A 23,245-nucleotide genomic window follows, 5' to 3' on the forward strand; every position below is an offset into this window, starting at 1 on the left:
TGCACCTTGTGGCTGCAGCAGCTGCCCCAGCACAGGAGGGACTGAGAACAGAGCGAGCACCCCCAAGAGAGACTTTCTGACTTTGTCATCTTTTACAGAGCGGTGACAGAGTGGTGTCACCCGGTATTGTTCATTCTGTGTGCTGGGGATGCTGTGCCTGTTAAATAAACAGGTTCTTTCCACTTCTCTCTGAGGAATCCTTCCCACACTGGTTGGGCAGAAGGGCTGTGTGGGTTTGCTTTCTGGAGGGGCCCCCTTTGGAGGTTTTCTCCCAGATTTGCCCCAAACCAGGACAGGGATAATGGCAGCCTCGGGGCTGGACCTGTGTCTGTGCCCCAAGAGGGCACGCAGGGATCTCCTCTCCTCTCCTCTCCTCTCCTCTCCTCTCCTCTCCTCTCCTCTCCTCTCCTCTCCTCTCCTCTCCTCTCCTCTCCTCTCCTCTCCTCTCCTCTCCTCTCCTCTCCTCTCCTCTCCTCTCCTCTCCTCTCCTCTCCTCTCCTCTCCTCTCCTCTCCTCTCCTCTCCTCTCCTCTCCTCTCCTCTCCTCTCCTCTCCTCCTGGGCTGTGCCTGGCCGAGCTGTGATGCTCTGCCACGGCCCTTTGGAACCGATGAACCCATTTCTCTTCTTCTTTCAGCTTCCAGGGCCCGTGAGGACTGACCCCAAAGTGGTGCGGACACCCACGGACACGGCAGGGGGGTCTGAGCAGCGGGGCTGGGGTGACTCAGCCGCAGCAGTACCTGAGTGCCTCAATTAGCAGCAGCTCCTGAGGAAGGTGAAATGACTAATGACTAATCTCCCCGCACCGTTCCATCCAGTTTTGTTCTCATTTCATTCAGACAAAAAGCCTCTGCTGCCTGCTCCGGCTGGGGAGGAGCGGCAATAATGAGCAGTGAGCGCAATTCCCGCAGCAGCGGGAGCGGGGGCGGCTCCTGCTCCAAGGGTTGGGATTTTGGAGGCAGCTCCGTGGGGTGACCAGGCTTGGGGGGGGTCCGTGGGGTTTGCAACAACTCGGTCTAGTGGGGTTGGAACGAGAGGATCCTTTGGGTCGCTTCCAACACAAACCGTTCTGTGATTCCAGAACCCTGAGTACAGGGCAGGAGAAACGGGGCCACTGGAGCTCAGCAGGACCTCGGGGTGCAGTGGGGAAAGGGATTTAGGAACGATTTGGCTCAGTCCTTCAAGGATCCTTCTGTGTTGAGCTGGGGAAAGTGAGCGTGGCTTGGGAGCAGCGCAGGGGAAGCAGGAAGATGAGGACAAAGCACCGGGTCCAGCTGGTGGTTGGGAAGTCCCTCTGGGAGGTCTCCCCACCGTGCTGTGGCTCCCCATCAGCTCTGGCTCACGGTGGGGAAAGCCAAACCCAGCGTGGGTGAGTTTGGACCTTCCATATGGAGTGGGTTACGTCTGCGGCGAGCTGTTCACAGCATCCCACACAGCCCTGCCTTATTTAGCCCAAGCCTTTTTTATCCCACAGTCTCCTCTCCCCACACCAAAAGCGATCTGGATGCAGCTACCACGGCACAGAGGGTGAGCTGCAGCCCCTCTGAGCAGCTGGGCTGGGAGCATCCCTGCTGGAAGGGAGCCCCGAGGGGAAGCAGCTGCTGGGTTATTTCCCCAAGAGAGCGATTCCTGTGTGTAACAAGCTCCCACCAGCACTGGGCATCAGGATGCTCCTGCCCTCATCCACAGCACCCACGTTTGCACCCAGCCAGGCTGGAAAAACCAAAGAGCTGCTCTAGGCTCCAAAGCTGAAAAGATTCATCAGGATTTTATAGCTTTTTTGCTCTGCAGTTACGAAACGGTGACCACAAGCCAAATACTTGTGTCCTTTACCTTCCCGCAACACCGATGACTTTGGTGCAATGGAGAGGCAAAGCCCAGCCCGTCATTTTTCACTGCACAGACAGAACTCAGCCCATAATGTTCTTGATAAAGCAAAGTACCAATGACACAGCTGAAAAACATCAGCGGAGCAAAGAGCGGAGAAAACTTCCCTGGGCTTCCATATGGCATGGCTCCATCTTGGACGGCGTGGTTATTATATTTCATCCAGCCTCAGCTGCTTTCTGTGTTATCTGACGCGGGGAAAATGGGGATGGGAGGACTCCGGTTTGGATTGCAACTTGGATTGCTCTCCCACCGGTGCCTGCCACATTTGTATTCTCCCCAGGACTGCGCCATTTTCAAAATGTTTTGTTAAGTTAATTTGTATCCGCAGCCACTTGTGAATTTTTCAGATTATTTGATCTGTAACTGAACTAACATGAAGAGTAACCATTGTTCTGCAGGAGCAGACGGTGCCGAAGCGTGCCTGACGTGTTTGACACGTGCCTGTCTTCTAACCCCAGGAGAAATCCCCAGGCACCAGCAGTGCTGCTGGAAACCAGTCTGGGGATGGCACTGTGTCCCTGCATTGTGTCACTGCACTGTGTCACTGCACTGTGTCCCTGCATTGTGTCACTGCACTGTGTCCCTGCACTGTGTCCCTGCACTGTGTCCCTGCACCGTGTCCCTGCACTGTGTCCCTGCACTGTGTCCCTGCACTGTGTCCCTGCACCGTGTCCCTGCACTGTGTCACTGCACTGTGTCACTGCACTGTCCCTGCACTGTGTCACTGCACTGTGTCCCTTCTCTGTGTCCCTTCTCTGTGTCCCTGCACTGTGTCCCTGCACTGTGTCCCTGCACTGTGTCCCTGCATTGTGTCACTGCACTGTGTCACTGCACTGTGTCCCTTCACTATCCCTTTGTGTCCCTTCACTGTGTCCCTTCACTGTGTCCCTTCACTGTGTCACTGCACTGTCCCTGCACTGTGTCCCTGCACTGTGTCACTGCACTGTGTCCCTTCTCTGTGTCCCTTCTCTGTGTCCCTGCACTGTGTCCCTTCACTGTGTCCCTTCACTGTGTCCCTGCACTGTGTCACTGCACTGTGTCCCTTCACTATCCCTTTTTGTCCCTTCACTGTGTCTCTTCACTGTCCCTTCACTGTGTCCCTTCTCTGTGTCCCTGCACTGTCCCTGCACTGTGTCCCTTTTCTCTATGTCCCTGCACTGTCCCTGCACTGTCCCTTCAGTGTCCCTGCACTGTGTCCCTTCACTGTCCCACTGTGTCCCTGCACTGCTCCCACCCCAGCTGCCACCCTGCAGACCCCCAGCCCCAAAACCTCCTCTCTGGGAGGCATTGCCTCCATTATAAACGCCCCCAGGTGTGTAATTGTGCCTCAAGCACGTTCCTGCAGCCCAGGGAGCCTCTCCCATGGACCCGGGGACGTTGGGCAGTGCCTGAGAAGGGTGGATTTGCTGGAGCCAAGGCCGGGCTGGACAGGGCTTGGCACAACCTGGGACAGCAGGAGGTGTCCCTGCCCATGGCAGGGGTGGAATTAGAGGCTTTATGGTCTCTTCTAACCCAAACCATTCAGCGGGGTGCTGAGCCTCCCAGGGCACTCCCTGCCACTCTTTGCTTTACACCAGAGAAGGGTTTCAACTTTCTGTACCAGCTTTGGCAACTCTGCAGTGAGCTCCTCTGTGTCCCTGCTTCTGCAGGAATTCATTCCTCACTGGTTTCCTGTAAAAAAATACGTGGTGAGGACTTGGGAGCAAGGTGAGGGCACAAAGCTTGAGGGGGCTGCTGGTGGTGAGCTCGGCTTTACCCTTCCTGCTGCTCCTTCAGCCTCGCTGCCTTGGCACTGCTGCTGCGTGGGAGCCAGCATCCAGTGGGATGGCAGCAATGGAGAATTTCTCCAGAAGTTCCACCAGGAGATGAGTTTCTGCCTCACAAAGACCCCAGGCTCAGAAAGGGACACGCTTTGGGAAGTGGTTTCTCAGCTGCTGCTGAGACCTTCTCCCAGAGGTGATGGACGAGGCAGGTTCTGGAAGCCAGGGCTCGTTCTGAACCAGCCAAAACCTTCCTGTGAGATGAAAGGAAGTGGAAATGGAACAGGTCTGTGCCCATTTGGCCCCAGCCTGGGTTGGGGTCACGGTGCAGGGTCTGGGTTTGTGGCTGGCACGTGCCCATCCAGCCAGGATCGATGGTGCCCAGCTGGAGCTGCTGGGTTGGCAGCGCTGCTCAAGGAATAAATTCAAACACCATCAGGGCAGATCAATAGCTTTTCTCACAACCCACCAGTGACCGTGTCTGGGCTCAGCAGCTGCAGCTCAGGCTCACTCTTCACACAGCTTTTACATGGATTCAATCCCAGCAGAAACAAAAAAGGGTTGGAAAAGGAGTTGGGAGTAAATTTGGCACCAGCACAAACCCCCGGTGTCCAGGTCAAGCCCAAACCATTTATTCCTTTAGGTGATAGGAAGTGTGCCTTGGATTTCCAGGATGGTAAAATGCATTCTTACACTGGGCAAGCCTCACAAAATGTGTCTGCAGGGCCTGGATCGCATCTGGGGTGAGGCGTGGATGGGCTGGGAGCAGCCTGGGACAGTGGAAGGGACAAGGGCTGGCACAAGAGGACGCTCAAGGCTCCCCCAGCCCAAACCACTCCATGGTTCCATGACCATTCCACGCTGCAGGAGCTTCTCTGCTGGGCTGCTGAGATCTGCTCTCATCCCCTTCAGCAGACTGACAAAAAAGCCCAAAGCAGGCAGGATTTGGGGCACATCTCCCCAGGCTCCACGTGCACCTGAGAGCTCACCCGTGAGTCATGAGGCCGGGCAGGAATTGCGCATCCCTGCAGTCATTCACGGCTCCATGGCAAGTCATGAGATATTTGGTATTTTCCTTCCAGCAAACAAAAGCAGATGATTAAGGAAGAGGCGCAGCTTGCTCGCTTTCAGGAGGAAGACAGCTTGCAAAATGCAGCTCTCAGAGCTTCAATAAGACTCCAGAAAGCAAATAAACAGCCTGGCTGAGAGGAGAGCGCTCCCAGTTCCCTGAGTTTTAAGCCAAAATTGGGATTTTTGGGGGGAAGGATGGGGATTACCTCCTGTAAAACTGGCACCAGTGAAATGTCAGGAGAGCGTGGATGCTGAAATGCCAGGACAAATGCATGTCACAGCCCCAGCTTGACTTCTCAGGCTATACAGACACCAGAAACTTCCAAAGCTTTGGGTGGAAAACCATCTCCAAATGGGAAACCAAAAAGAAAGCAACCGAGTTTCATCTTTCTTCTAATTTTATTTCACTTTTTTTTTGTTATTATTTTTGTTTCCAAAGCCTTTTTTGCCTAAGGCAGCGTGTTTATACAAATTGCCTCACTCTCACGAGAAAATAATAAAAAAAATAGAACTATTTGCAGATGGAAAAATATTCTGTCAGAAATTTCCTGGCCACCTCTCCATTTCATGCCAACGCTCTGAAGGACTATAAATGACTGTAGAGCAGCAAATTTGGCTACTGAGATTTTGAACCATGGTGTAGCAGCTCTCTACGCACAGGATTTAAAACCCCCCACTTATTTTACATTTTTCTGCACAACTATCTCTCCACTGTAAAATATACATGGAGACATTGTTCGCTCTAGTGATCAAATATCTCCACCTTCAAAAATACAGCCCATCCAGAAATGCAAGCATCCAAATTAAGAATGAGTTTGAGCCTTGAATTGCAAATGAATCAATTCCTTCCTCCAAAAAAAAAATAATAAAAAAATAAATATCCAGTCAAGCAAGACCAGAATGGGCTGGTTAATAATTGATATTTACATTTCTCCCGTGTCTGATCAAAGGATTTGATTGCATGACAAATGAGGAAATTACTGTAAAATATGATACATCCATTAAGAACACAGATGCAGCAGATAGGACGTGGGGCCCTGGTGATGCAGGGCCTGTGCAAAGGGGCTGGGGGACAATGAGAGAATCGGGAATTGGTCCCTGCTCTGCAGGAAAAGATGGGAAAAGGGTCTGGGGCAGGGGCTGGACCCTCGTAGGAGGTGAGAGGGTGGGGCTGGACCCCACAGCAGCGTGGGGCACCTTGGAGCTGCTCCTGGGGGTCCCTGGGGCTCCTATGGATCCCCGGGGGTCCTATGGGCCCATCTGGGCTCTTATGGATCCTTAGGGGTCCTATGGGTCCCTCTGGGCTCCTATGGGAAAACGAGGGCAAAATCATTCCTCCAATTATTGCTGCGAATATGTTAAACACGGGAAATATGAAGAATTACATATTAAGCATATTTAATATTAAATATATTTAACATATTTACAAGTATATATTATATATTGCCTATTATATATTATATATTATTTAGTACATGTTATATATTCTATATTGCTATAAATGAATAAATAATATATATTATATATTATAATATACTATATATGATATATTATAAAATATATTTTATATCATTATACATAAATAAATATTATCTGTGATATATAATATATAATATACAATATATTAATTATATTATATATTGTTATAAATAAATAAATATTATGTATAATATATTATAATATATTACAACATATTCTAATATATAAGATATAATTTATGATATATAATAATTTTATATTATTATAAATAATAATATAATATATAATATAATATATATAATATATTATATATCATATATATGATATAGGATATATAATATATAATATATAATATATTATATATTATAATATATTATATATATTATGATAAATAAATATAAATCTATTAAATGTTAAATATGGGAGGTGGGGCGCACATGAAGCATTTTCTCAGCGTCGGGGTGTGTTACAGGCGGGGCGCACAGCGCCTGCACTAAACGCGGTCGGGGCAGGACCCCCCAAAACCCGCGCGCTCCTCGCGCCTCCGCTCCCACGTGCGCGGCGCCTTTAAGGCGCGGCCACGCCCTAACCTCCCGCGGTGACGTCACGGCCCCCGCGGGCCCCTCCCGGGCCTGCGGGGCGTGTCCGGGGTGTCCCGCCCCGCGGTGACGTCACGCGGCGGCCCGGGGAATGACATCACCGGTGCGAGCGGGCGGCGGGCGGGAGCGCGGCTCGCCGCAGTGTCCCCGCGCCCGGCGCGGCCCCGGCTCGCCAGCCCCGGGCGGAGCGGAACGGGCGGCGGCGGAACGGGCGGCGGCGAGGCGGAGCAGGGCCCCGCGCAGCCCCTCCGCCGGCAGCATGGCAGCGGGCGGCCGCGCCGGCAGGTACCGGCGGCGCGGTATAGCGGGGCAGGCTGCGGGAGCGCTCCCGGCAGCCGCGGGGCTGGGGAGGGGTCGCGGTATATGGGGGAGCGCAGAGGCGGGTGAGGGGTGCCGGTGTAGCGGGGAGCGCTCGGGAGGGGTGGGCAGGCGGGTGGGGGGCTCGGTGCGGGGGCGCGGCCGGTGGCGATGGGGGGTCGCGGGTGGGTGGCACCGGAGAATGGGGGGCGTGTTATGGGGGGGATGCATGGGAGGGGTAGGGGGGGAAGGGGCCGCGCTATAGCGGGGGTGCGGGGAGGGGGCGCGCCGGACCGCGGGCACGGCCGGGGGCACCGGGGTGCGCTGGAGCTCGGGCGGCTCTGCCCGACCGGGGGGTCCTGGGGCAGCGCCCGCCCCACGCCCCGCTCCGTCCCCCGCCGCACCGCGATGTGTCCGCGCCCGGCTCCATCCCCCGCCCCGCCGCCGCTGCCTCCCCCCGCTTTAGGACCCCCCGCTCCCCGCCGTGCTCTTTTCTCGCTGCCGCCGCGCCCCCGCCCCGTCCCTCCAGCGCCTCCCGAGCGCGGTCCCCGCGGGTTCGGGGGGTGCGGGGTTCGGGGTGCGGCCCCGCGCGGGGCCGTGCGGGCTCCGGCATCACCGCCGTGCTCAGGGCTGCGCTCCCTCGGAGAGCACCGTGGGACCGCCCGTGCCGGGTGAGGCTCGGCAGAACCGTCCGGGGCTTCCCCGGCTCCCGGCTCCGGGCGCGTTGGGATGCTCCGGTGCTGGAGCCGGTGCCGCTCCCGGCTCCGGGCGCGTTGGGATGCTCCGGTGCTGGAGCCGGTGCCGCTCCCGGCTCCGGGCGCGTTTTGGGATGCTCCGGTGCTGGAGCCGGTGCCGCTCCCGGCTCCGGGCGCGTTTTGGGATGCTCCGGTGCTGGAGCCGGTGCCGCTCCCGGAGCGGCATCGCCGGGATGCGGTGTCGGAGGAGCCATCGGAGCGTTGCTCTGTGCGGTGCCGTATCCTGGTGACACGGCTGTGTCCCCCGGGGTGCTGCCTGCTCCCACCCCAGACACCGCGCTGCCTTGTCCTGCCGCCACCCCGAGCCCCGCAGCAGGTGGGGTTTGTCCTGCTGTCATCGGCAGTAGCAAGGAAGGGACGCGGATCACCCCAAAAGCAGCCAAATCCCCGTGTTGGGGGGGGGGGGTTTCTTCCCCTACACCAAACCTCCGCCTTCTGAAAGGGGAATCGGCTCTGGCGCTGGGGACAGCCGTGGAGTCACAGAGGGACACCCCTGGGGTGACAGCAGGTGGTGTTTTCCATCTCCCCTCGGGGATCTCAGCTGAAATCTCGAGCCCTGGCTTCATCCCGCAGCCGGCAAGAGCTGGCCCCGGGGCCAAAATTTGTCCCAATGAGGGTGAAACCCCCCCCAGCCCTTCAATAAGAGCAATGATGAACGATGTTTGTGCTTCCCCAGGAGGATCCCGTTCCAGTCCTGCTGGGCAGGCAGACTGGGTGCAATGTGGGACGAGGGGAGCAGCGCGGGTGTGGAGGTGACAGCCCTGGCAGGGCTGCTGGCATCTGCAGGGTGGATCTGGACTCCCTGGGGCAGGGAACATCTCTGCTCTTGGGGTGTTCACCCTCTCCGAGTCCCGGGAGGCTTTGTTCCCACAAAGGTGGAAGGAAAAAAAGCAGATTTGTTTTTTCTGGGGGGTTTCAGCCCTTCCTGCGGGGTGAGGGGAGTGCCGCCCGTCCCCTCTGGGCTGTGCAGGGGATGCTCCCATGCCACTCCTGCTGCTCTCACAGCTTGGCTTGGCCACGACAAAGTACTCGGGATTTCTATGATTTTTTTTTCCCCATAAATGGTGTTCTGGGGGTCGTGTAGCTGCGCCTGGCCAGGGGAGCTGCTTGTGTCACCTGGAGGGGGTCTGGCTGTGGAGGATTGGGCTGTTTGTCCCTGTGATGGGCTGTTTGTCCCTGTGAGAGAGGGAAATGGAGCTGGACCAGGCTGCTGGGCACAAAGGCTGCTGGGTTCAGCAGGGCAGGGCGTGTGCTGATGGAGAGGACCCTCCTGCCTTCCCCAGGGGGAAGATACCCCCCCTTCTGCACCCCCAGCAGTGGGAATGCTGTTAATTGTTCCCTGCCAGATTGACTTATAAATTAACAGGTTTGCTGGCACTCTCCTCCTCCTTCCTGTGCGTGGTAAGGGCCCATATTTCAGATGGGAAAAAGTCATAAATACTTTGAGTAATGTGCGAGGAGCTTCCAGCTGAAGCTGTGCCACCAAGGGCTGTGGGGGGAGAGGGGGTCCCCTCCAGCAGAGCTGTTTGTACACTCGGGTGTGGGGTGGTGGAGGGGATGGGCAGCAGCTCCTCGGGTCCTTTGGTGACTCTCTTTGGCATTGGCCTCGCTGGCAGGACAGGGTTGGGCTCTTTGTGCCCCCCAAGAGGTGTCTCTGCCCCCCTGGTGCTTACTGGGTTGATAAATGCAGGTTTGCTAAACAAAGCCTCTTCCTGGGGCATCCCTTTTGTCTGGTCCCGAGGGCAGCAGCTTTGCTCTGCCTTTTCCTAGGTGCTGAGGAGTGTGACATCTTCCCGAAGCAGCAGAGGAAAAACCTCTCTTTGCTCTCTCTCTCCAGGAGCCTGAATTCCTGTTAGCCCCCTAATCCTGCTGCTGCCTTGGGAATAGAGGTGGGACTGAGGCTGGAGAGGCAGCTGAGCTCCAGCCAGGTGGGATGTCCAAGGAGATGACGTGGCCACGCTCCAGGGAAACTGAGGCTGGAGAGGGGTGGTGTTTGTGGCTCCTCAGAGCCCTGGAACAGCTCCAAAGGGCTCGGACATCCTAAGGCACCCAGAGCTGATTATGAACTGGGAAGGGGCTCAAACCATCCTAAAGCACCCCAGAGCTGACTCTGAGCCAGGAAAGGGCTCAAAGCACCATCCTAAAGCACCCCAGAGCTGATTTTGAGCCAGGAAAGGGCTTGAGCCATCCTAAAGCACCCCAGAGCTGACTCTGAGCCAGGAAAGGGCTCAAAGCACCATCCTAAAGCACCCCAGAGCTGATTTTGAGCCAGGAAAGGGCTCAGACCATCCTAAAGCACCCCAGAGCTGATTTTGAGCCGGGAAAGGCTCAAAAAATCTACCCCTGGTAATTTATCCTGGCTGACTCTGAGCTGGGAAAGGGCTTGGGCATCCTAAGGCACCCAGAGCTGATTTTGAGCCAGGAAAGGGCTCAGACCATCCTAAAGCACCCCAGAGCTGACTCTGAACTGGGAAAGGGCTCAGACCATCCTAAAGCACCCCAGAGCTGACTCTGAACTGGGAAAGGGCTCAGACCATCCTAAAGCACCCCAGAGCTGACTCTGAGCCGGGACACCCCAACCCGGGGCTGCTCCAAGCTCCCTGGCGTGGGTGCCCAGGCTGGCAGCCCGTCCAGCCGCTCTCCCAGAGCAGAGTTACTCCAGGTAGTAAAGTCCTGTGAGCCGCGGATGCTCTCCCCACGTGGAGCGTGGGAGGGGAGCTGTGTGACGGATGGAGTGCGGCACGGGCTGCCTTTGAACTCGCTCTGTGCCCTGCTCAATCGGTTTTTCTTTTGCTCAAACAGTTTTTCTTTTGCTCAATCGGTTTTTCTTTTGCTCAAACAGTTTTTCCTTTGCGTTGCAGAGATAAAATTGCCAGTGTAGGAACCTGAGATAAAGGGAAGGCAGGATCTAACCCGAGTCAGTGTGGGCAGTGCCAGCCTGTGGTAAGGAGAGAGGTTACTCAGTTGCATTAAAAAGATACTGCTAAGTACTTTAATCCACACTTGCTGAACTTTGAGCTTTAAATTCTTCTTATATGAGTTGATAAGAACATGCATATTATTCATAACTCTCTCCTCCAAAAAAAAAAAAAAAAAAAAAGGAAAATCTGTAAATGACTTCTGTTAAATATCATTGCTTCAACAGCATGAAAAATGTGCCTGACTTGTACTCCAAACAATCCCTTCCCCTGGCCCAGCTCAGTCCATCCATGAAGCTCTTTGGTACCTGCAGAGGATGGAGGGAATGGGGTCAGGACCTGGGGGCTTTGCTGTCTCTGGGCAGAACCCCCAGGACATGTATTTTATTATTTTTTTAATATTTGCAAATGGACGGAGCCAGCTGAGCTGGGCAGCTTCTGGCTATGTCAGTATTGCTTTTTAAAAACTGTGGTCGATTTTAAACCCCTGAAGTAGTAACGCTCGGTCCAGCTTCCTTTCTGCAAAGTTTATTACACAATAAGCTGGAACAATCTGCAGACTCTGTTTGTTAGACCTTTCTTTTTACTCTTGTCCTCTCTGTCTGATTATTTTCTTTATAACTTGACCAATTTTTTCTTTCTCCTTGACATCAGCCTAGAAAACTGGAAATTGTCTTTTATTTCCCCCCATCTTTCAACTCATAAACCCTCTAGAGTTCTGAGCCTGATCCAACATAATTCTTTCGGACTTTTTATTTTCTTTTCTAGCTTGGGTATCATTGTCTTGCCTTGGTAATTTATCCAGCTTGGTGTTCCTGCTGCAAGGGCTGCCTGTGCTGTTGGATTATTTGCTCATCTGACACACCCGTGCTGAGCTGCCTGCCCTGCAGCCCCCAGCATCCTCCAAAAAAAAACAGGAATTTTCAGAGCCACCTTGCCTTCTTGACAAGGAGCTGGTTGGGAGGTGTCGTTTCTTTGAACTCTATTTATTATTTTTTATAACCCGTGAAGCCTCCTGGCTCCCAAAACCCCCACACATGTGGGAACAGCCCAGAGAGGGGGCAGAGGTGCTGCCCTGCAGGGGAAGGAGGGGATGAGCATCCCTGGGATGCCCAGGTGAGAGGGTGGGGAGCGTGGCACAGGCTGTGCACTCACCTGTGCACTCACCTGGAGGTGCAGCACGAGCTCTTCAGGGATGCTCTGCTGCCTCTGGAGCCAGAGGAATCACGAGGGTGACACAGCCCAGCTGATGGAAAGGGGGACACAGCAGCACCCAACCCAAAGCTGGGGTCTCTCCCTTTTCCTGGCCCCCCTCAGGGGCTTCTGTCCCCTGCTCCATATCCTGGTCCTGCCATCCTGCCTCACCTGGGCTCCTGCAGCTTTGGGAATGGCCTTTGCACAGCTCCTGGTGCAGCAGGAGGGATTTGGGAGCCCTGCTGTGTGGGCCAGCCCTGGGGGAGATGGGATTTTAGCATTCCTGCTGTCACTCAGTGCTAGCACACTGTGAGTGGTGCTGCACAGCCAGGATCCATCAGAACCTCCATGCTGCAGTTCCCTGGCAACATTTGCACAAAGCAAGAGCTGCTCTAGATTAGACAGCAGATACTAGTTTGTCCAAACAGGTTTAAAAACCTATCAAATTAAACTGGGCCAGGCAACTCGTACAATGTGTACACCTAAATTGGTTTAACATTTGCATAAATCAGATTAAATCGGGGCTGTGGGATGGCTCAGGTTGGGAAGCCTGTGGCTGTTTGTGCCCAGCTTCTGGAGTTCTCCACTCCTGCTGCCGTGTCGGGGTTGTTTGTGCACGGCAGCAGCTGAATCCCTGCTTTTCAGCCCCATTTCATAGGTGGGTGCTCTGTCAGTGCTGGTTCACACCACACCAGGGGGGCTGCAGGGGCCTCTGAGCAGCTGGGCTGTCCCCACCCAGCCCAGGGACAAGGCTGCATTGCTGTGGCAGGTCCTGCAGGGCTCTGCAAGAAGGATCTCTCCGTCCAGGAGGATTTGGAAGCTGTTGGGGTTTGAGGAGTGAAGGGTTCACAGGTGGATCCATACCTGGGCAGCTCCATGCCCAGGCCCTGCCTCTCCTGCTGCCATCTCTGCATCAGTCTTGGGGCTCTTGGGCATGGCCTGCAGGGATGTTGGTGGTGGGGATTTTCCCCCTGCTTTCCCTTGGGGTTCTTGGGCATGGCCTGCAGGGATGGTGGTGGTGGGGATTTTCCCCCTGCTTTCCCTTGGGGCTCTTGGGCATGGCCTGCAGGGATGTTGGTGGTGGGGATTTTCCCCCTGCTTTCCCTTGGGGTTCTTGGGCATGGCCTGCAGGGATGTTGGTGGTGGGGATTTTCCCCCTGCTTTCCCTTCTCCCTGTGGGCACTGGCACCCGAGGTGCTGTGGGATCACACGGGGTGCAGAAGGCACAAAGCTGGGGACAAAGTGCTCTCCTCCTCCTTGCACGGGAGCAGCCAGCTGGGGTGGCACAGGTGAGCACGAGAGGGAGGACGTGGTGTGAGTGTGGCTTCTCAAACTGCACTGATCCCATCCAGGGAAAACAGCTGCCAGCTCGGGAATTCAGTGCTTTGTCTCTTTGTGGTGCTGGAGCTGAATCTCCTCATCTTTCCCTCTGATTTGTTATTTAATTCTTTTCTTCCTGGTGTCCCTGTGTCCAAATCAGCCTTGTGAGTAATTCCACGGCTGATTTAAGTCTGAAAGCTTTTTTTCTGATCGTGCTTCCCTCCATTTTGCTGTTGTGATCCAGCAGGGATGGACAGACCCTCTGCTGCCACAGGCGTGTGTGTGTGTGTGCAGCACAACCTGCAGCAGTTCAGGGTTTTTGGCTCTTTTTTGAGCTAATCATCAGCTCTGACATCATCCAGTGTTTGTTCTGGTGCCTGTGAATCACAGATGGGTGCTGCTCTGGGCTTGCAGTGCTCGAGGTTTCCCTCCTGCTGCCTCTCTCCTTTGTTTCCCTGGCGGCAGCTCCAGCTCCTTCCCTGCTCGGGCTGCACAGGGGGGCTGGAAAATGAGCAGCACTTTCCCCTTGCCCAGCACAGCCAGGACATGTGGGAAGCAAAGGGGACGGGCAGTGTGTCCTGCTGAGGGGGAAGGAGATGCTCTTTAAGGCCTCTTCTAACCCCAGCCATCCCACACGTGTGTGAAGGGTGTTTCTCAGGCTGCTGGGGTTTCTACCATTAAAAACACCATTAGGAACACCAACCTGTTGTTCCTTGGGGTCGTTCCCATCCCCTCCAGGCTGGTGCCCCCAGGACAGGGGCTGAGCACCACAGACAGGTCCCTGGGAGCAGGCGGGTGCTGTCACCTGCCCAGGTGGGACCTGCTTGACCCGAGCACCCTGCAAAGGGCTCAGGGGGTGCTCAGGACACCCAGGAGCACTGGGGCAGGGGTGGCTGCAGAGGGCTGGGCCCTGTGGTTCTGTCCCCTGGCCCTGCCATGGTGGCCAGCAGTGAACCTCAGGTGTGACCGTGTTCACGGGGGTCTGAGGATGAGGGAAGAGACGAGGATCTGACTCCATGTTTCACAAGGCTTGGTTTATTATTTTATTATATATATTACATTAAAACTATACTAAAAGAATAGAAGAAAGGATTTCATCAGAAGGCTGGCTAAGAATAGAAAAGGAAAGATAACAAAGGCTTGTGTGTGGGACAGAGAATCCGAGCCAGCTGGGCTGTGATTGGCCATGAATTAGAAACAACCACATGAGGCCAATCCCAGATGCACCTGTTGCATTCCACAGCAGCAGATAACCATTGTTTGCATTTTGTTCCTGAGGCCTCTCAGCTTCTCAGGAGGAAAAAAATCCTAAGGAAAGGATTTTCCATAAAAATGCCTGTGGCACTCAGGCCTGTGGCATTTTGCCCTGGACCATCAGGTACCACCTCCCAGCCATGTCCTTCCCTCCAAGTCGCCATTTCATTTTTCTTAAACATTTATGTATAACCGTACACTAACCTATAAAAATTAGTTTAGGATGGCTGCCAAGAAAATCTCTGCGGTGCCTTGTGGGTAACTCCCTGTGAATTACCATAAAAGCTGTAGTGTGAGGCTGTGGTGGCAGTTGTGAGGATGCCAGTCATCATGCTCTGTATTTAAAATTCAGATGAATGTGTAATGCCTGCGTGGCTGGATTGCAGCAGCTCAGAGCACTCCTGGTGTCCCTGCCCTGCACCCACTCTGCTTTTCTTTCCTGTCCTCTTACCTTCTTCCAGTGTTTTGCTTGATTGTAAAATGCAACAGGTAGCAAATTGTGGGCAAGCCCATGCTGGGAGGGAGAGTGGTTTCTGATAGCTTCCTCCCTGGGGGCACCAACCTCCTGCTTCCATCCACAGAGCCAGGGGCAATAATTCACGAAGGGAAAAGCCACTCCATAACCCTTCCCCTCCACATCCTGCCCAAACCATGGCCCACTTCCAGGGCTCTCTGATTCTGGGGGTGCTCAGAGCCGTGCCCACATTCTGGGGGTGTCCCACTGCCGTGCTGTAGCTCCCTTGCCACCAAGCCCAGGTCCATGCTGCTGTTTTACCCTTTACTGTGTGCCCTTGGAAATCCAGAGTGTTTCTCTTCACCTGTCACTGCTGCTTTTCCTCTGGAAAAGCCAAGGTGACTGTGGGGCTCCTCAGCCCTGGAGCTGCTCTGCTCAGTGCAGGGCTTGGCAGGAGGTGGTGCTGATCTGCTGGGCATGATGGATCATTTCATTTAAATTTCCCTGAAATATAATATTCATCTTGGTGTCACTGTCCCCACCTTTATTATAGTTCACTGATAAGCATCTGTAATCTGAGAGCCATCCTCACCCTGCCAGACACAGCCTGGCAATAATGAACACATTTCTGGAGCCAGGGAAGGTGGCTCAGGGATGTGTCCCTGCTCTCCCAGCCCTGGCTGATAAATAAAGCAAGAAGCAAATCTGTTTTTTCCCAGGTGTATTTACATGTGGCTGTTGGGTTCAGGGCTCTAAAATGGTGGCAGTTGGATGTAACCTGGTGTCCCTGATAATACCTAAAAGGGATTTCTGATAGTAGCTAAGAGGGATTTCTGAACACAGCCTCTGTCCTGGCTCTGGCTGAGGGTTCAGGGCACCACCCCAATGAATCCCCCCCATGCTGGGAAGCCTTTTTCACCCTGTGGTAAATCCCTGCCCTTCTCCCAGCTGGATTTCATCGGGAGGGGATGCAGCTCTCCCAGGGTGCTGGCTGTGTGGCAAGGCTCATGGTTTCACCTTTTCCCTGCTCGCCCACAGGAGCTGACAGGACCAAACCCAGTGCCAGGAATGGTTCAACCTCAGCAGCTCAGTGAGATCCCAGGGGGCACAGGCTGGTTTGGGGCTCCAGCACAGCCTCTGTGTCCCCACAGTGCTGCCTAGGGAGCACCCATCAGGCTGCTGCTCCCCTCCTTGCTCTCCTCACTGGTTCTGCCCCAGAGGCTGCTGTTCCTCTGAGCCCGGGGTCACCTCCCTGTGCAGCACAGCCAGGTGGGTCAGCGTGTCCCAGCTCGGCCACCCACTCCAGAGCAAGGCTGAGGTCACATCTGCTGTGCCTGGGATGGGTTTTGTTTTTGCCAGTGCAGCAGTGGGAGGTGGCAGCTGCTGGTCCCACGTGCCACTGGCACCGCTCTGCCTCCACGGGGAGAGCTGGTGGCTGATCATGCTCTGGGGAGGCAGCTCCTGACCACCTCCAGGCTGTTGTGGAAGTGTTGTGGATATCCCCAGAAGCCTCGTACAGACCTGACCTCTTGAAAGGGCTTTCCTCTGCCTCTGCTTGTGCCTCCGCTTCCTCCTCTGCGTTTGACCCAGAACAAGCTGCATTTTCTGCTGGTTTGGGATTTCCTGCCACCTCTGCTCCTTTCTGGCATCCAGGTCCTGAGACTTGCAGCCTTTTGCAAAACTCGTCTGGAAGAGGAAAATCCCTGGATTTGGAGTCCCCCCAGCACCATCCATCTGGAATTGACAGCTGCTCCACCCTGGCTCTGCTTTGGGCTGTGCTCAGATCCCCCAGGGAGAGCAGCCAAACAAGATCCTTGCTAACCCCTTGCTGGAAGGACTCGTTGCACCGATGCTGATGGGAAGATTGATGTTTTTCCAGGAGCCCAGAGCACAGCTCGGCACTCCCAGGGGCTGAGGCTGAACTGACAGCGGAGCTCAGAGCAGAGCTGGGTGCAGGGCAGAGCCCCAGCACCCTCACCACGTGTCCTGGTTCCTGCAGCAGGGGTGAGGATGAAGCTGCAGCCATCACCTGCGTGTCTCAGCACCATTTCAGCGGGCTGGCCTGGCTGCTGCCTCGAGGGGGGAGCGCCAGTGGCGTTTCTGGCTCGTGGGCTGCAGTGCTGAGGGTCCTGTGAGGGGCTCAGGTGAGGCTGCCTGGCTTTTGGGAAGGAGCACGGCCCTGCTGTGCTTTCAGCATCTGCTCCCAGGCAGTGGGATGGCAGCTTCCGTGCTTTTTGCAGTGCTCCCTGTGGAAAGCAGCTGCCCCAGAGGTGTGGAGAGCAGGAGCTTCCCTCTGCAGAACACCCAGTTCCTTCCTTCCTGTGCCATTCTGCTCTTTGGGAATTTTTGGTGTAAAAGCACCCAAGAGAAATACCACTGGATGTTTTGGCACCAGGTTGCACCCTGGGGAATCTCCTGCTCCTCTTCTCCTTTTACCATCACTCTGCTTTTTTTTTATTTTATTTATTTCCCCTCTCAGCTTTTTCCAAGCACCTTCAGGCGGTTGCTATAGCACCTCCTGTGCCAGGAATGTCCTCCTTGCCCACAAATCTGAGTGATTTCAACTCAAAAGAGTTTGGGGCAGTTGGGGCAGCCAGGGGTTACCTAGCCACTGGCTTTGGGGTGCAGTTTGTAGTTCTGGTGCCACCAACCCCCTCTCCCAGTGTCTATTTCTAGCTAAGTAGTTCTTCATTGGAAAAACAAAAAACAAAAACCAACAAACCAACCTCCTGATTGCTGGAAAATAAAAACTACACATCTGCCTGGGGTTAGCAGGGTGTTATTTTAAGGCAGATCTATTTTAAGGTGGTGCTGGTGCCAGGGGAAGTGAGGCAGAATGTGTGCGTGTGTGTGCATGGGGGGATCTGTGCCACTGTCACTCAGAAGCACCTGGTGGCCAGGCTCTTTATCCCTGAGCCCAGCCCAGGGCTGTGAGAGCTCTCCCTGCTGCCTCCCAAACTGGGAAACCAAACTGGGGAACCAAACTGGGGAACCAAACTGGGACCAGTGTGGGAGCTGTGCTGGGCAGGGGCTGCTGTGCTTTCAGCATCTGCCCCCAGGCAGTGGGATGGCAGCTTCCATGCTTTTTGCAGTGCTGCCTGTGGGAAGCAGCTGCCCCAGAGGTGTGGAGGGAGAGCAGGAGCTCCCCTTCGCTCTCCTCCCGGCGTGGGTGGCACCCATCCGGCAGTGCTGGGATGTGCTGCTCTAAAAATAACTGAAATAACTGCCAGGTTGCTTTGAAAGGAGGGAAAAGAAGGAAGGTGGGAGGCACTGAAGTGTTTCTGAGGAGTAAGATAGAAAGGTGAATGAAATCCTCGGTGGCTCTCACAGCTTCTCATCCCCGAGCACGCCGAGGGTCTGGGGGCTCAGGTGGGGGCTCCCATGGGTGCCTTGGGCTCCTGGAGCTGGATTTTGGGCTGGCTGAGGAGTGATGAGGAAGGGGCAAGGAGAAGACACGCACTTTTCATGCTGGAGGTGCATTTTCAGCTGGCGGGGTCCTCCTGTCCCTGCGGGGGGATCATCCCCGTGTCCTCCTGCCTCGCCCTGTGCTGTCCCCTCCTGTCACGGGTGGGTGCCGTGCCTGTGGCTCTGCTCTGTGTCTCGGGGGGCTGGGGGCGGCACTGGTGATGTGGGGGGGACAGGAATTTCTGTCTCTGCCGTCTTGGGGTGAGGGTGAGCTCCCAGGGTGAGCTGGACCTGGTGTTTCCTACGGGCAACGCTCAGAAACCTGCGGAGCCAACCAGAGCCTCACAGCAACCGTAGCAGAATCCACCCCGCTCGCCAGCTTCGAAACCGATCCTCTCTAATATCATCCCAATCATTAAGAAGCTATCAACCAGCATTAGCCCTTTAAGCTAAAGAAAGAGGGGTTTCCCCCCTCCTTAATGATGTGCCTCAACTAAACCCCGGCCCCTGATTTTTTTATCATGCTCACTTCATGGCTGTGAAAAACGCCAAGCACTTGTTTTTAAAATTTTCAAAGTTTAATAGTAATTAAATGGTTATAAAAATAAAAATAGTAATACAATTAGAGTAATAATAATTTGGACAATTTGGATTAGGACAATATGAGACAATAAATACAAAGAGTTACAGACGTCCAGGTACCTTTTTCTGGGCAGCACGAGCCCAAAAAAGGACACAGTTAACAGAGGATTAACCCTTAAAAACAACAGCCTGTTGCATATTCATACACTTCATACATGATGCATAAATTCCATTCAAACACAGGATTCTGGCTGGTCATTGTCAGCTTCTTCCTCTGAATCCTGACAGCGCCTTCGAGGGAGGAAGAAGTTCGTTTCTTCTGATAAGAGAGCAATAAATTCTTTTTCTCTGAAAGATTTAGGTGTCCTGTGGCTGCTATCTCCCTGCAAGTCCTTTCTTTAATAAAAGTATCTTACACAGCATCGTTTCTATTTTAGCAATTTTTATAACCTAAAACTATATTTAACCCACTACTTAAGAGAATTAATACAGCATCACTTTCTAGCACAACACATATAATACTCATTTTAATATTTGCAAAAAGCCAGTCATAAAATACATGCATTTTTCACACTGATCTAATACCATCCCAATCATTAAGAAGCTATGAACCAGCATTAGCCTCTTAAGCTAAAGAAAGAGGGGTTTCCCCCCTCCTTCAAGATGTGCCTCAACTAAACCCCAGCCCCTGATGTTTTTATCATGCTCACTTCATGACTCACTTTCTCTTTAATCATCCAGCAGGGAAGGGAAGCTTGGGGAGAAGCTCCTGCCTTTCCTGCCAGGCTCTTTGCAGGGGGACAGAGGGCTCTGAGCCCCAGAGCCACTGTCCCCAGCCAGGTCAGCCCATGGAGCACACAGGGCTTGGATTTCTCCCTTCCAGCCCACAGAGGCAGGCTGTAATTAGCTGTGTTGTCTGTAACCCGACCTCCCATCCCAGTGCTTTGTTCTTGACTTACCCTTGGCGTTTTCCAGCGTCTCTGAGCGAGCTGTATGCCTTGCCCATGGCCCGTTCTGCCTCCTGCACACAGACAGAGGCTCTGGAGGCAGGGCAGTGCCCTGGGCAGCGTGTCCCCCAGGAGCCTGCTTCTCCTCCAGCCCCTCTGAACCTTCTCATGAGGAGCATTTAGGGCCGGCTCAATTGCAGGTTTTTCTAGGAAGTATCAGAGGAGCTTGTGGTCCTCACATCAGGGCCCTGGAACACTCTGCAGAGAGCTTTAATCTTAAAATAAAATCAAAGCAAGGCTTTCAACTTGGATTTTCTTTGGAAGTCACTTTATTTTAAACCCTTTTTTTTTTTTTTCTGAGTAGTCCTTTAGGAGTAAAAAAAGCCCCACATCATGAAATCTTGCCTATGTAAATAATTTTTGGGCTTGGGCTTTTTGAAGCCACAAGAAGGGTGTGCTGCTCAGTGCCCTCTGCCAAGCTGGCATCGCTTGGAGTCCATCCCCTTCCACCTCTATGCGCATCCCTGCTTGTAGCCACAACCTCAGGGTGTGGGTGAAGGCAGGGCTGGGATCTGACACTGTGACCGTGTTCACAGGTGTCTCAGGTTGAGGGAAGAGACGAGGATCTGATTCCATGTTTCACAAGGCTTGGTTTATTATTTTATGATATATATTACATTAAAACTATACTAAAAGAATAGAAGAAAGGATTTCATCAGAAGGCTGGCTAAGAATAGAATAGGAAAGAATGATAACAAAGGTTTGTGGCTCAGAGAGTCCGAGCCAGCTGGGCTGTGATTGGCCATTAATTAGAAACAACCACATGAGCCCAATCCCAGATGCACCTGTTGCATTCCACAGCAGCAGATAACCATTGTTTGCATTTTGTTCCTGAGGCCTCTCAGCTTCTCAGGAGGACAAAAATTCCTAAGGAAAGGATTTTCCATAAAAGATGTCAGCGACATGACACCATCCCGAGCTGAAAGGGATCACAGAGCCTTTGGCAGCACACAGGGGAGGGGGCCAGGAGCTCCCACAGGCTGGGGAAGGCCTGGGGCTCCTGGGGAAGCTTTGGGCAGGTGGGATGGGGAGGATGGAGCAGCAGATGTGCGTGGGACAGACACACTGCCGGGAGGAGGTGGCAGCAGGGACAGGGACAGGGACAGGGACAGGGACAGCCCGTGCTGCAGGGCACACGTGGCCCTGTTCAGCTCGGTGCCAGCTGCTCCAGGGCCAACCCCTCCAGGAGGAGCAGGAAGGAAGGGGAGCTCCCCTCGAGCCTCCTGGCAGAGCCCAGGCTCCCTCGTGTCCCCATGGATGCTGTGGCCGTGGGTGCAGGGTGTGTGGCTGTGCTGAGCCAGCCTGGCCCCAGCTCTGCCTCCCAGTTCCTGCTCCTGCTCTGCCTCATTCTGGGCTCTCACTCTGTGTTCCCAGCAGTAACTCCACCTGCCAGGGAGGTCTCAGGTTCCTGAGGGCTGGAGGGGTGCCCAGGAGCCCCAGCACTCACTCCCTGCCCTGTCCTGGCCTTGCCTCCCACTCTGCCTCTGTGCCCTGCATTTGTGGGGGATCCCTTTGGCTCTGTTGATTCAAGCTCAGGGAAATGGGTGCTCCCAGCTGTGGTGGAGGGAGTTTGGGGGTCAAGGAAAGCCAGAGAGGTTTTGTTGGCACTCAGGAGTGGGTGCCCGTGTCTGGCACTGGGCCTCAGCACCGCCTGTCACAGACATCTTTTATGGAAAATCCTTTCCTTAGGATTGTTCCTCCTGAGAAGCTGAGAGGCCTCAGGAACAAAATGCAAACAATGGTTATCTGCTGCTGTGGAATGCAACAGGTGCATCTGGGATTGGTCTCATGTGGTTGTTTCTAATTAATGGCCAATCACAGCCCAGCTGGCTCGGACTCTCTGTCCCAGACACAAACCTTTGTTATTCATTCTTTGCTATTCTATTCTTAGCCAGCCTCCTGATGAAACCTTTTCTTCTATTCTTCTAGTATAGTTTTAATGTAATATATATCATAAAATAATAAACCAAGCCTTGTGAAACATGGAGTCACATCCTCGTCTCCTCCCTCATCCTCAGACCCCTGTGCACACCATCACCCACCCTCTGTGCTCTGCTGGGAGCTGGGAGCTGGGCTGGGAGCCCTGGGCTGTGTGTGGGCTGGTGGCCCTGTCCCCTGCGATCACAGTGGCCCTGTTTGCCCTGTTCCCTTCAGACCGAGCAGGGGGGACTCTTGGAGAGCTCCTCCCGACCTTTCCAGCTCTGTGCCCTCAGCTGCCACCAAGTGACACGGTGACATTTCCAGTCTTGAATGTCTGAGCAATTCTATTTAAAAAAAAAAAAAAAACACCAAAAAGGCAGCAGAAATGAAATGCTTTGGCTTTTTGTCTCTGACAAATTGGATTTGTTGACCTGGAGCTGCATCTGTCAGCTGGCAGGGCCCCTCTGCAGCTGGCAGCCTTTGGGATGGTGGGAAGAGGAGTGGAAGTGTCTCTGGGACATGAGGGAGAGGGAGGGGTGGTACCTGCAGTGGGATATCTGCTGCATTTTCAGCACTGCATTTCTGGAGGCCCTTTTGGAAGAGATGGGGCAAGCTCAGCCAAGGAGCCACAGCTGGTTTGGCCTGGGAGGACCTTAAAATTCATCCAGTGCCACCCCTGCCATGGCAGGGACCCCTTCCACTGTCCCAGCCTGGCTCTGGGTGCTTCCAGGGATCCAGGGGCAGCCACAGCTGCTCTGGGCACCCTGTGCCAGGGTTTGCCCACCCTCACAGCCAGGAATTCCTGCCCAACATCCCATCCATGCCCGCCCAACTTCCCATCCCATTCATTCCCAAAATCCCATCCTTCCCTTCCCAACATCCCATCCTTCCCTTCCCAACATCCCATCCCATTCCTGCCCAACATCCCATCCCATTCATTCCCAAAATCCCATCCCATCCCTTCCCAACATCCCATCCTTCCCTTCCCAACATCCCATCCATTCCTGCCCAACATCCCATCCCATTCATTCCCAAAATCCCATCCCATCCCTTCCCAAAATCCCATCCTTCCCTTCCCAACGTCCCATCCCATCCCATCCCATCCCATCCTTTCCCAGCATCCCATCCCATCCCTGCCCTCTGGCAGTGGGAAACCATCCCCCTTGCCCTCCCAGGTCCCTCCCCAGCTCTCCTGCAGCCCTGGTAGGTTCTGGAAGGTTCTCTCAGGTCTCCCTGCAAGCCCACAGCAGGGCGTGTTGGGGCAGGGCAGGGCTCTGAACCTCAGAGAAAGGAAAAACAATTCTTCTCATTTGCTGTGCCTGTGTTTGTGCCAAGGCAGAGT

At 54.1% G+C, this 23,245-nt stretch overlaps 1 protein-coding gene across 1 annotated transcript in view; it reads left to right on the plus strand.

The window, feature by feature from the left end:
• Positions 1-7,003: 7,003 nt before the first annotated feature.
• Positions 7,004-23,245, plus strand: part of PTPRS (protein tyrosine phosphatase receptor type S) — a 165,674-nt gene continuing 149,432 nt past the window's right edge. The window contains exon 1 of the mRNA XM_066566510.1: positions 7,004-7,082. The gene's annotated coding sequence lies outside the window, so the exon portion shown is untranslated. The remainder of the gene's footprint in view (positions 7,083-23,245) is intronic.

This window comes from Molothrus aeneus, chromosome 27 (assembly GCF_037042795.1).
Source record: "Molothrus aeneus isolate 106 chromosome 27, BPBGC_Maene_1.0, whole genome shotgun sequence".
NCBI lineage: Eukaryota > Metazoa > Chordata > Aves > Passeriformes > Icteridae > Molothrus > Molothrus aeneus.